Source organism: Dermacentor andersoni, chromosome 8 (genome assembly GCF_023375885.2).
Source record: "Dermacentor andersoni chromosome 8, qqDerAnde1_hic_scaffold, whole genome shotgun sequence".
Classification (NCBI taxonomy): Eukaryota; Metazoa; Arthropoda; class Arachnida; order Ixodida; family Ixodidae; genus Dermacentor; species Dermacentor andersoni.
The window spans coordinates 67,153,647-67,166,513 of record NC_092821.1 but is presented as its reverse complement, the minus strand read 5'-3'; the positions used below and the strand labels follow the sequence as shown (position 1 = coordinate 67,166,513).

Here is a 12,867-nt window from a genome sequence, read left to right as displayed (position 1 = left end):
GAAGTGCATAGCAGTGAAAACAAAAGTGAGAAAAATGTATGCGTCACGGGATCCTCGAGGTCCGGTATGGGAGAATGCAGGGAAGGAATTTTGCTTGTGGAGGCTAGACAGGGCGAGTAGAGAGACTGTCTTGCTTGGCAGTAAAGCCCGCCTGCAGAAATCATGGGTTTGTGGCACTGAAATATTTCTATCTCTGCTATTATTGAGCCGATTTGAAAATTTTCTGCGGCAGAATGCTCCCTAGAGGACACGTAACAACTTCCAGCATATAACAAAAATTTGCTATGGGGCCTGGTGAGGGTCCCTTTAAGGTGCCAACCGTAAGCTGCAGCGCAAGCTGGGCACGGAGAACAATCGCACCCCCGACAACCTATTCCAGCAGCGCATCAGACATTGCAGTTACAGCGGCATCATCTCGCACTGTTCTCTATGAATAAAGAGTGCTAAGGTGATGCTAAAGGTTCGGAGAAACTGCGAGAGCAGACGTCTCAACACCAGCTGCCCTCTTCACTAGTTGGCACTGGTCTGCGTTCTTGAACCGAATTATGCTTCATTTCATTGTGTCCGCAACTGAAAATTGCCGAAAAAAAAAAAGAAGAAAAGGAAAAAAAAACATCAGGTTCTGCTTCCCTCACACTGCGGCGCTTTGATGACTTGCGGCCATCCACTACTGCACGACAGCGCAATGTGCTGAACTACTCGCGAATCTACTGGCATTCTACTGCTGGCGAAACTACTGGCATTCACGCGTCCCTTCGTCCCGACCGTCAGTAGCAGAAAGGCCGAACGCCGCACTTGAAATTTATTAAGCATGACAAGCACCAGCGCGAAAACAAGGGTGCGGAGATGAAGTTTGACGTCACTCGGGGTACTCTCTAGTGAGCGTGCGATAGCAGCGCCATGGTGCGGCCATGCAGCTGCTCCAGCCGCCTAAGCCGTGGTCCATTTCAATCTGTTGTCGACTGTACATGCTGCTCTTCACTTTGGTGCCAAGTTGGGTCATCGTGCATGTGCCAGTATTGAATGAAACTCTTTGACACCACTACCAACACTACCCCTACCGCTACCATAACCAACAATTGTGCGCCAATCATAAGATTGCTAATGACATTAAGGTCACCAATCATCTCAAAAGAATGAATGCACCACCAATTTGCTTCATCTTAACCCAATTAAGGCCTATTTTTTTTCTCCAAGTGCGACCCCTCCGGGTTAAGTTCTTATTTATTGCAGGTTTAACATCTTCAGACTGACCTATCTTGCAAAAAAGTTACAACTTCTTTAGAGTGACGATAAAGTGGCAAATAATATTTTCTGTAGATAAACATGCATTGTTTATTCATCAGTACACATACAGATGGGTTTGCATAAATACTTATAAGAATAAAATAGTAGATACACCGACATAGATATGTTCCAATTCGGCACTCACCTAGGCCTTGTTCAGGTGCTTCGCAGCCGCACTCTGTACGTGCTGCTCTTTATTGAACCACGTTGACGCTAAATTGGGTCACAGGTGTGAGCACTTTTCATATTACTTAACATACAATCAACTATCATGCACCAATCATTGGACTGCTAATGACATTAAAGTTGCCAATCATCTCAAAAGAATCGATGCACCACTAATTATCTTCCTCTTAAACCATCGAGAGTATTTTTCCCCCAAATGTGAACCCTCAGTGTTGAATATTTTTACTGTAGATTTAAAATCTTCAGACTAACAAATTTCGCAGAAAAGTTATCTCAACTTTTTCAGAGTGACAATAAAGTGACCAAACATATTTTCTGCAGGTAAACATGCACTGTTTATTCATGAAACAGATGGGCTTGCATTACCATTTATCAGATATTTTTTTTTTAAATACAGAGAGCCTAGAAAGCAACATAGAGTCTAGAAACAATGACGTGCTCCCTGGGCTCGGTTATGTTAGCAGCTTCCACCATGATGCCATCACTACCATGCCAGTTTTTCTCTAGTGCATAAAGCCCGCCTTTTTGAAACAGCAGTTAATGGTGAAAAAGGGTCCCTGCATGGCCACTGGATACAACCTTCATGATGACAGAACTCCCAGTTTTCAGAATCATCAATATTGTTACGGACCAGTAGTTACAATAAAGAAGAGGCCAGCAGTGTGAAGATGACGACAATACTTAGAGGCTAGTAGTATGGGCTGTTGTCTTTTGGCAAAGTGCAGCGTATTCATTATGTAAATAAACTTGTATGTAGCTTCTTTTCTGTGACTTCCAATGTAACATATTTGGTGGAGGTAGACATGCCCTGTCCTCGTCATGGGGCTCGCAGTGGATGGTATATCGAGCCTTCCGTCATGGCTCCCGGAGATGACAGCTCGACTCAACCGGCTCTGACACCTGCTGCTACTCCGACGAGCCACATCGCACTCTCTACTCCACATGATCCTGGCATATTCTTGGAGAACGATGGGGAAGACGTCGACGACTGGATCAGCCTGTACCAACGTGTCAGCACCAATAACCAGTGCGACTCAACTGTCATGCTTGCCAACGTAGTATTTTACCTAAGTGGGTTGCACAGCTCAAGTATGGCTTAGGACACACGCAGATGAGCTCACCAGTTGATACACTTAAACAAAAGCTGCAGAACTTGTTCGGCAACCCTTACGATCACCAACTTGCTGCTGTTATGCCTGACGATAGCTCAGAACAAAGGATGATTCACCTGCAGACATGCGGCAATCACAGGTGCTGATCCCACCTCATTGTTCACTCAAGGAAGCTCAATCAGCATCACATGAGTCTTACGGACAGGTAGTCATGTTCCAGATCTTTGGCTTTCGAGCACCCAGAAATGACAGCTCGCTTCAAGATAACAATGTCACCCTCTCCTGACCATCACGAAGAGGTCACTGATTGATGAGAGGGTCATTGTCGAGAACTACCGGGAAAGGTGTCAATGGCCAGTTCAGTTTGCCATGTGGAAGCCGCCTCGTATTGTGCAACATTGGGAGAAGGAGGTGGTGAATGGTAAGGCGTTAGTGATTATCCTGTGAAATCCCTTGACGAGGGAAAGAGGGAAATAAACAGCATAAAAAGTGGATCGGGATGGATGTGAGAAAAAAGAAGCTCGGACATGCAAAGACTCTAGCATGCAGTTTGCTCTGAAAGTTAAGAGCTGTGTGTATAAAACTCAACCATGTACTTCTGAATATAAAACCTTTTCTTCTCGTAACTGTCGCTCGCAACCCTTCTTTCTCTCGGCACCTGGCACGGCACCATACATGGAACCGACTTTACAATACAGGCAGGCAGCTTATGAGATTGATCAGCATTGACTACATTGGTGTGGTGAGTGCTACGTGTTTGCTTCTCTTTTCGCCAGACTCATAGCGCAGGCAATCCATAACAGTGTTTGGTGTTAGTTATTTTATTACATACACCAAGAATATAGTGTCTCGTGGGCTGATTGCTAGTGGGGAAGAAACACAGGGTGCTTTGTGAGCATGGAGAAGTTGCGTCCAAGAACTCCTTGAAAGTCATGAGCAGATGAACATTTCGGTTGGCCCTGCGAAAGCCAAAAGGTCGCAATTAGAGCTTTTGCAGAATGAGGAGAGGAGTTAGGAGGAGGCTGGTGAGGCCAGGAAAATTATTTTGTGAAACAGAGAGCATGAAGAACAAGAAATTCTGCAGTCTCCTAATAGTGATAAGGATGGGCTAGCTATGGCCTGATGTTTGCTCTTCATGTCACCAAAACTCTCACTAGTACAAGTAAGCAGTTGCTAGGAGAGTATGTTTGTGTTTTCTGGTAGGCACTGTTTTGGGAATTCACCTTTCTTAAATAGCAAATTTCAGTTTTATGGAAGGGTGCATTTTGAGGGCCGACAAATTCGCCATGGAGAAATTCATAGCGCAGGACCTCCTTCTAATTTGCGAAGAGTTGGGCATTTTTGTCAGCTACGCAACAACACAAGAAGCAGTTCTCGACGTCACGAATGCAGAAGATGTGACGGTCCAGGAAGGTGAAGAGGCATGGGAAACCATTGTTGAAAGAAAGCAAATGACAGAGGAGTGCAAGAGGTGCAAGCATGAAGCAGGAGAGAGGCAAGAGAGGTGCGAATGTCAAGAAGAAGAGGCGTGTGAGGCGTCAGCATGAAGAGGCAGAAAGGCGCAAGCATGAAGCAGAAAAGCGCGAGCATGAAGAGGCCGAAAGGCGCAAGCATGAAGAGGCAAAATGATGCAAAGATGAAGCAGAAACACACCAGAGGTGTGTGCAAGAGGTAGCACAATGGCATGTTCTTGGAATGCAAGAGCTTGAGCAGAAAAGTCAGATTCTTAGATGGCAAATAGCGCGATTCCAGCTCTACACTTCCATGGTAGAGAAGGATATAGTTAATTTCCTTGCCGGTTTTGAAAGAGTGTCATATATTCCTGTTGTGGTCCGTCTTGGGTGTTTGCGCTGTAAGCCTAAGTTCAGAATTATGCACCAACTAGGCCCAAATGAAGTTTTACAGACAACGAGGGTGTCAGCCGGGACTTGTGGACCAAGAGATTACCAGCACTAATCTTGTTCAGTATCGCTGTTTCATGAACTGCTTGTCTGAGGACAAAGTGCGAGACTACGATAGGGCTAAGGAGGATTTCTTTAGACACTTCTGTCTAGCATTTCAAACCGACTTCGAAGGGCAATAAGAGAGAGCAGCAGAACTCGCCAAGCATTACCGCACGCTCCGAAGCTTCCGAAGTAAGTCGTGACAATCAGAAACAAGCGACAAAGCAGGATATGGCTCCCGGAAGCCAAAGGGTAACAAGTATTTCTGTAGGCATTTTAAACCGGAGACTTCAAATTGCTCCAGCACACATAAAGAGAAAGAGGGTGACGCACCTAATGTAGCACAAGAAACGAAGATGCCCCTGCTGATGGTGTACACACGTTGGAGGCGCGGAAGAGATTTGTGTATTACAACTGCAGAAGAAAAGACCACATAGCCAGGAGCTGTGAGAAACGGGTGGTATTTGTCATAGCTCAGGACTCCGACAAGAACATGCAACCATATATGGGACAGCTTTCACTGAACAGCCAGGTGTGTATGGAGGCGGCAATATTGGCCAGCCTGCCAGAGCAAGTAACCAGTGGCGTAGCCAGAAATTTCGTTCGTGGGGGCTCACTTTGCAGCTCGGCCTCCTCCTTATAGAATTAGTCGAGGGATATATATATATATATATATATATATATATATATATATATATATATATATATATATATATATATATGTCATTCAACAACCTTGTTTACATTTTCGTACATATGCAACGACCAGGGGAAAATCTCAATGACGCTGTCGTTTGTTAAAATGTATTGCGCAGGAGCAGCTGTCACCGCTCGTGTATTGCGAGCACATGTAAAAAAGCAGGAGTTCTGCAAAATATACGAGGGCGAGTCAAATGAAAGTGAGCCAGTGCGAATATATGATAAACGGGGTACTTTATTGAAAAGTAGTCACCATGAGTATTTAGACACTTGTCCTACTAACGAGTCGCGTAATTCCCGTCTCATAAAACTCCTTGGATTGCTGCCTCAAAAATCTGTAAATGACTACACCTCATCTTCCGACACGAATCTGGTTCCCTTGAGCAGTTTTTTCAAATTTTACCAAATGTGGAAGACGCAAGGCAACAGGTCTGGGATGCATGAGGAATGTTGCAACGTTTCCCACTTGAACATTGCCAGTTTCGTACTAACCACATCAGCGACGTGGGAACGGGCAATGTTGTGAAGCAAGATGTTTCCAATGCTCAATTTTCCACGTCATTTGTTCTTGATTGCGACACGCAGCCGATCCGGCCTTTCACAATATCTGAAATGATTTAGAGTCTCTCCAGGTTTAGAAAATTCGATCAATAATGGCCCCTAACGATCTAAAAAGAAGTCAACACTTTTCCGGCAGAAATGACGGCCTTTGTATTCCTTGGGAGGGGTGAATTCAAATGCTTCCACTGTAAGCTTTGCCGTAGTGTTTCAGGCTAGTAGTAGCGGCACCATGAGTCATCCCCGGTCACAATTGCAGACAAAATGTCGTCACCCTCATCTGGGGTTCTTTGACGTGCACTTAACTCTAAGTACACGGGTGTTTTCGCATTTCGCCTCCACCGAAATGCAGCCGCCGTGACCAGGATACGATCCCGCGACCTCCGTGCTCAGCAGCCCAACACCATAGCCACTGAGCAACCACGGCCTTTTCAATTGTGTTGAGGATGATTGCACTGTGGCTTTGGCCCGGCCATGGATAGTCTTTGTAACTTTCATGTCCTTCTTTGAACAGTTTGCTACAATGCTTCACAGTGGCCAATGAAACGCAATGTTCAACGCATACGGCAGCCATATGGCGAATAATTTCTTTTTGGGAAACATCTTCATTTGTCAAAAGCCTCACGACACTAAGCTGTTCAACTTTTGGAGTGTCCATTATGTCACGTAACCCTGTTCAACCCAGTGTATGAGAACATTAAAGAACATTTAACCTCACCTCTGCATGTCACTTGTAAATGAGATGCGTATGTGCTACGCGCATGCCTCGAAAATAATGAACCGAGCCATTATTGCACGGGGCGGCTTGTCTCACTTTCATTTGACTCGCCTTCGTACATTAGAAATTCGAAGATACAACGGAATATACAAATGTGAAGACACAGCGTGATACAGGGCAAAAATTGGCAATGGAAACAAAGTTCACTGCGCATATACAGAAAACCTCGCAACAAGATGTTTAAATATGCGTATAAGTCTCCAATAAATCTACGTACCTAAGAAAAAGTCACTAAATATAATGCGTCAAACAAGGCAAATAAACAGGTTGCGCAACCACAGATTCACAGATCACAGCACCCCCCCCCCCCCTCCCTCCACTCCCAAAATGTATCGCGTGCGGCAGAAGGCGGCGCGCTTCCTCCCCGCTTTTCTCCCTTGCGCACACAAGCGAACGCGTTGCAATCCGTCGAGTCCCCGCAGTGCTGGCGGCGAGCGACTATGCATTGTTTCTTTTTCTCGTCTGCTAGCCAGAAAGCGTCCAAAACTCTGCCAGGTGAAATTGCAGTCGGCCAGAGAAAAACGTACTTAATTAAAACTTCTTTCTGGACGAGTTGGTGCATACTTGGCATAAAAATTGTAACAGCGCAAACACATGCAACCACTAAGTAGCAAAGACGAGACACAAGCGCTGTGACACAAGCGCTTGTGTCTCGTCTTTGCTACTTTGTGGTTGCATGTGTTTGCGCTGTTACAATTTTTATGTCAAGAGAAAAACGAACGCGCATCCAAGTGCGCCGCGCGGTTGTCGATGCAGCACGAGAAAAACGCATGCGCTCTGGCTGGATCGGCAGCCCGCAGGTTGCGAGAACAAAAAAAAAAAAAAAAAAAAAAAAAGATGAGAAAGAGGCCTAATGTATCCTCGCGAATAAAAGTTTAGGTAGAAAAATCAATAAGAACTTAGTTACAATGGTGGCTTTAATGTCTTGACATGGATGCTTTGGCGCAGGTGAAAAAAAATTCATATTCTTTTCTGTGACCTGATGGCACAAATGAACCACCACAACGCTTTGTCTCATCGGACCTCGCTGCGTGCGTTGTCAACTTGTATCCCGATGTACGACTTTAGAAAGGTCGATGCACCTTTGGCGTCAAATGTTTACAACAGCATTAAACCCACAAAGTTCCGGAATCGAACATCTAAAGCACGACTTTGGAAATGTCAATGCACCTTTCGCATCAAAATGTTATTGGAACTTTATACCCACAAAGTTTCAGAATTGAAATCCAAGTGCTCCGTAGATTCCGCGGCCTCCACGAGATGCCGAGACGAGCCCGCTAGCCACCAAAACGCCCTTGAAATTTTGTGCTCGGTGGGGCTCCTTGCGTTACGATATGTGACTCCCCATGCATCAGCGTTTCCGCGAAATCCAGCCCGATTTCGCAATGTTCGCGCTAAAATGTCTTTTCGAGCGTGAATTCAGGACGTTCTAGACAAAATCGAGTATGATTTCCGGCGCCGAGAGTTGTTTTTGACGGCGGCGCATGACAGCACGAAAAGTTTCGGGGGGGGCTCAAGCCCCATAAGCCCCCCCCCTGGCTACGCCCCTGCAAGTAACCTATTGATAATCGAATAGGTCGGAGCAAACGCTGACGGAACGAGGAAAACCCTTCTCCAATATGGAATCTTTCAGGGCAAAAACATGGAAGGAAACTCAGAGACTGATAGGCGTATTCCCTATTGCGCAACAGTCAGAGGACCATGGAATGATTCCTGAGATAGTTGAGCGCAGTGATGAGTCAAACTTGCTGGTAGCCGGAAGCGAGGGGAAGGCAGTAGAAAGCGGCGGTTTTTCCGCGCAAGAAACGGAGGGCCCATTAGGCCAAGTGCGTACGGAGGCGGCAAGTTCGGCCAACCTGCTAGGAAAAGTTGCCTATGGCTGTTTGCATACGTCAGAGCAGACGGGGTAAGGAGTATGGAACCAAACATGTGAAGCGACAAGGCAACACACACAGATGCACGACAGTCAGGATCCAGCCGGAGACTGAAAAAGGCGAAGGACGATAAATCCCAAGCTTAGGCATTTGCGGAGATCAGCATGATGCACATCGCAAGAAGGAGAGCTTCATGAAGATTCAGGCGTAGTAACCGTCACCTAGCCGCACTGCAGATGTCTTTTAGTAAGCAGAGGAACAAAGCGAAGCGTCCTGTAGGCTGCTACTAGAGTCACTACTAGGTCACTCACGGGGGCAAAGAAAGGCAGCTGCCTAGCACCTAAGGGAACAGTGAGTGTGTGGGTCTGTGAACGTAATCTTCTCTCAGTACTTGGAGGCTGGTGTCCTAAAGTTGTAGCTACGAGGTGCGTCAGGCAAATTAGAGGCTTTTGCCTTCTTCCAAGACAGCGCTTTACAAAAGCCGCGATATGCACGACCCCCTCGAGCTCGTCTGAAATATGAAATCAGACAGACATGTTGCAAATTGTTTTGTTCTTTTGATTCATGCTGTATTTAGCTTGGTTGCACCATCAATGCTTAAGAAGCGTAAGGAATAGCACAAAATATTGCTAGGTTGTTAGCATTTTCGGCTCACGTTACATCCCCAATCACAAACGGAAAGTTTATGTCACAACACATTTAGAATAGTAATGCAAACAGGGTTAGTGTTGCATAAAGTTTGGAACATCCGCCGACAAGGCTCGAGAGTGGTGACGCTGGCTAACACTCCCAAGGTTAGTTCTCGTAGTAACACATAAATACGCAAGAAAGTGGATGGGGAAACCATGCTGCAGTAGCTCAATTGTTTAGAGAATCGCATGCATAAAGCAAAGACGTGGGATCATACCGCACCTGTGGCAAGTTGTTTTTTCATCCACTTTCATTGCCATTTATTTATAATTTCTTTATTTCAATTAATAAGTACAAGTAATTTAACCTATGTTTTCCTTAGTGTCTCTGTTTGTTGGCTTCTCATGATATAATTAATAAGAACCAGGCCCGTCAGATAACCCCCTTTCTTTTCATTCATACCGTTTGGAAGGTCACATCCAAGCTGCGCAAGTGGATCAGTTATGGTTTTACGGGAGTTCATAACGAGTCATAACATGCAGGAGTGTTTTTTGGAGGCACATTTTGCAGATTGCATTCATTAACTTTAATTTCTTCGACGATATTAAATTTTAAAAGTTTTAGGAGCTTTTGTCAAAAAGAGGACATTGTTTTGTTTGTGCTCATGGTATCATCATCATCAGCAGCAGCAGCAGCAGCCTGGTTACGCCCACTGCAGGGCAAAGGCCTCTCCCATACTCCTCCAACAACCCCGGTCATGTACTAATTGTGGCCATGACGTCCCTGCAAACTTCTTAATCTCATCCGCCCACCTAACTTTCTGCCGCCCCCTGCTACACTTCCCTTCCCTTGAAATCCAGTCCGTAACCCTTAATGACCATCGGTTATCTTCCCTCCTCATTACATGTCCTGCCCATGCCCATTTCTTTTTCTTGATTTCAACTAAGATGTCATTAACTCGCGTTTGTTCCCTCACCCAATCTGCTCTTTTTTTATCCTTAAACGTTACGCCCATCATTCTTCTTTCCATAGTTCGTTGCGTCGTCCTCAATTTAAGTAGAACCCTTTTCGTAAGCCTCCAGGTTTCTGCCCCGCAGGTGAGTACTGGTAAGACACAGCTATTATACACTTTTCTCTTGAGGGATAATGGCAACCTGCTGTTCATGATCTGAGAATGCCTGCCAAACGCACTCCAGCCCATTCTTATTCTTCTGATTATTTCAGTTTCATGATCCGGATCCGCGGTCACTACCTGCCCTAAGTAGATGTATTCCCTTACCACTTCCAGTGCCTCGCTACCTATTGTAAACTGCTGTTCTCTTCCGAGACTGTTAAACATTACTTTAGTTTTCTGCAGATTAATTTTTAGACCCACTCTTCTGCTTTGCCTCTCCAGGTCAGTGAGCATGCATTGTAATCGGTCCCCTGAGTTACTAAGCAAGGCAATATCATCAGCGAATCGCAAGTTACTAAGGTATTCTCCATTAACTTTTATCCCCAATTCTTCCCAATCCAGGTCTCTGAATACCTCCTGTAAACACGCTGTGAATAGCATTGGAGAGAGATCTCCCTGCCTGACGCCTTTCTTTAGTGGGATTCTGTTGCTTTTTTATGGAGGACTACAGTGGCTGTGGAGCCGCTATAGATATCTTTCAGTATTTTACATACGGCTCGTCTACACCCTGATTCCGTAATGCCTCCATGACTACTGAGGTTTCGACAGAATCAAACGCTTTCTCGTAATCAATGAAAGCTATATATAAGGGTTGGTTATATTCCGCACATTTCTCTATCACCTGATTGATAGTGTGAATATGGTGTATTGTTGAGTAGCCTTTACGGAATCCTGCCTGGTCCTTTGCTTGACGGAAGTCTAAGTCATTCCTGATTCTATTTGCGATTACCTTAGTAAATAGTTTGTGGGCAACTGACAGTAAGCTGATCGGTCTATAATTTTTCAAGTCCTTGGCGTCCCCTTTCTTATGGATTAGGATTATGTTAGCATTCTTCCAAGATTCCCGTATGCTAGAGGTCATGAGGCATTGCGTATACATTGCGTATACCATCTGCCCACCATCCTTCAACAAATCTGTTGTTGCCTGATCCTCCCCAGCTGCCTTCCGCCTTTGCATAGCTCCCATGGCTTTCTTTACTTCTGCTTTACTGCTCATGGTATGGCAGACTTTATTCAGTTTGATTACTTCCATGAAAAAGCATCAGTGAAGATAAAAGGCCACAGTGCAATTTTGATTGTAACTTGCTTTCCATAGTTTGCATGATTTGTTGGAAGTTTTTTTATTATTGGTCAGGATTGGCGATTTATTCTAATCACGCTGCATTGTATTATGCAAAGGTATGTCACATTACTACTAACATTAGCATGTTACTACTAACATGCATTTGCTGCAAAATGTTGGAACACATTATCACATCCCATATATATTCTCATCTTGAATGTAATAACTTTTTTTACCCGAATTGCAAAACCCAACTACTAGAATTCACATCAGACTTACACTTTGATATGAACAGTAATAAACAAACTGCATGTTTTTGGATTTCTCGAAAGCATTCGATTGTGTAGCCCATAGTCGCCTGATATCAAGGCTCTCAGCAATTAAACTCGACTCACTAACCCTATCATGGATTCGTAATTTTCTTACTAATCGCAAACAGTTCACTGTTGCTAACTCTTCCTGTGGCCTCTCTGACGTCACCTCTGGTGTACCTCAAGGCAGTGTACTTGGGCCTCTTCTCTTTTTAATTTACATTAACGACTTACCTAACAATATATCATCTTCTGTACGATTATTTGCTGACTGCATTGTATACCGTTCAATTAACTGTCCCTCTGACCACACGGCACTCCAAAATGATCTTGCACATATCAGTGATTAGTGTGCTACGTGGCTCAGGTCCCTAAACGTGTCGAAGTGCAAAGTAGTTTCCTTTTCTCGAAAAACTGTTTTCTCTCACTTTTCTTATCATCTGGATTATAACATAGTTGACCACACCACAGAATATAAGTACTTAGGAGTGCTCCTTACACACAATCTTTCATCACCTCCCTTTCAGCTAACGCCTCCAGATCATTAGGATTTCTGCGCCGCAACTTAAGAAGTGCGCCTTTACCACTACGAAAACTAGCTTACGTAACTATTGTACGGCCACAAATTGAGTAAGCCTCTTGTATATGGTCTCCTCATCAAAATTACCTTATCGAACTCCTGGAGAGCATCCAGAATAGAGCGAGCCGCTTCGTTTCTAAAAATTATAGTAACCAGTCAAGTGTAACCCAAATAAAAATCGATCTTTCGTTGCAACCACTAACTACTCGCCATGATATTTCCCTTCTGTTATTATTTCATAGATTTGTTCACACAGTTGGGCTCACCTTATCAAACCTGAAAAAAGCATCCTTGACGTCACAACGACTGAATAATCAGTTCAGCTACACCCGAATTTATGGCAACACACACGCTTTTAATTTTTCAGCTTTGCCCCGTGCGGTCCGTTTATGGAACGCACTACCAGATACCATTGCATGCCAATCAAAACACACTGCATTTCGCAATCTGCTAACCGATCAATATGCCGTTTCAACTGTCTAAACACGTCATGTCTTTTGTAATTTTCTTGCATTTTTTTTACAATGTTAAAGAATTTCAGTGCTCCCAAGTTTTTCACAATACTTACTACTGTATAACATGCTAAAATGTTTACAATGTTATAATGCTATTATGTTGTTGTTTACCATTTCTTGTTATTGCTCTACATATTGTATTTGATAATGTAACATA

The 12,867-nt window shown here is 44.3% G+C and overlaps 1 protein-coding gene across 9 annotated transcripts in view; it reads right to left on the bottom strand.

Moving 5' to 3' along the window:
* Nucleotides 1-12,867, bottom strand: part of LOC129380227 (uncharacterized) — a 156,357-nt gene that overhangs the window by 133,900 nt on the left and 9,590 nt on the right. For 6 of the 9 annotated variants that reach the window (XR_011896019.1, XR_011896020.1, XM_072289759.1 and 3 more), the window contains exons 3-4: nucleotides 4,862-4,942; nucleotides 3,418-3,544 (exon numbers count right to left, since the gene is read on the bottom strand). The exons of 1 other annotated variant lie outside the window; for it this stretch is intronic. The gene's annotated coding sequence lies outside the window, so the exon portion shown is untranslated. The remainder of the gene's footprint in view (nucleotides 1-3,417; nucleotides 3,545-4,861; nucleotides 4,943-12,867) is intronic. 2 more of the 9 variants (XM_072289757.1, XM_072289761.1) reach the window with 1 other exon arrangement.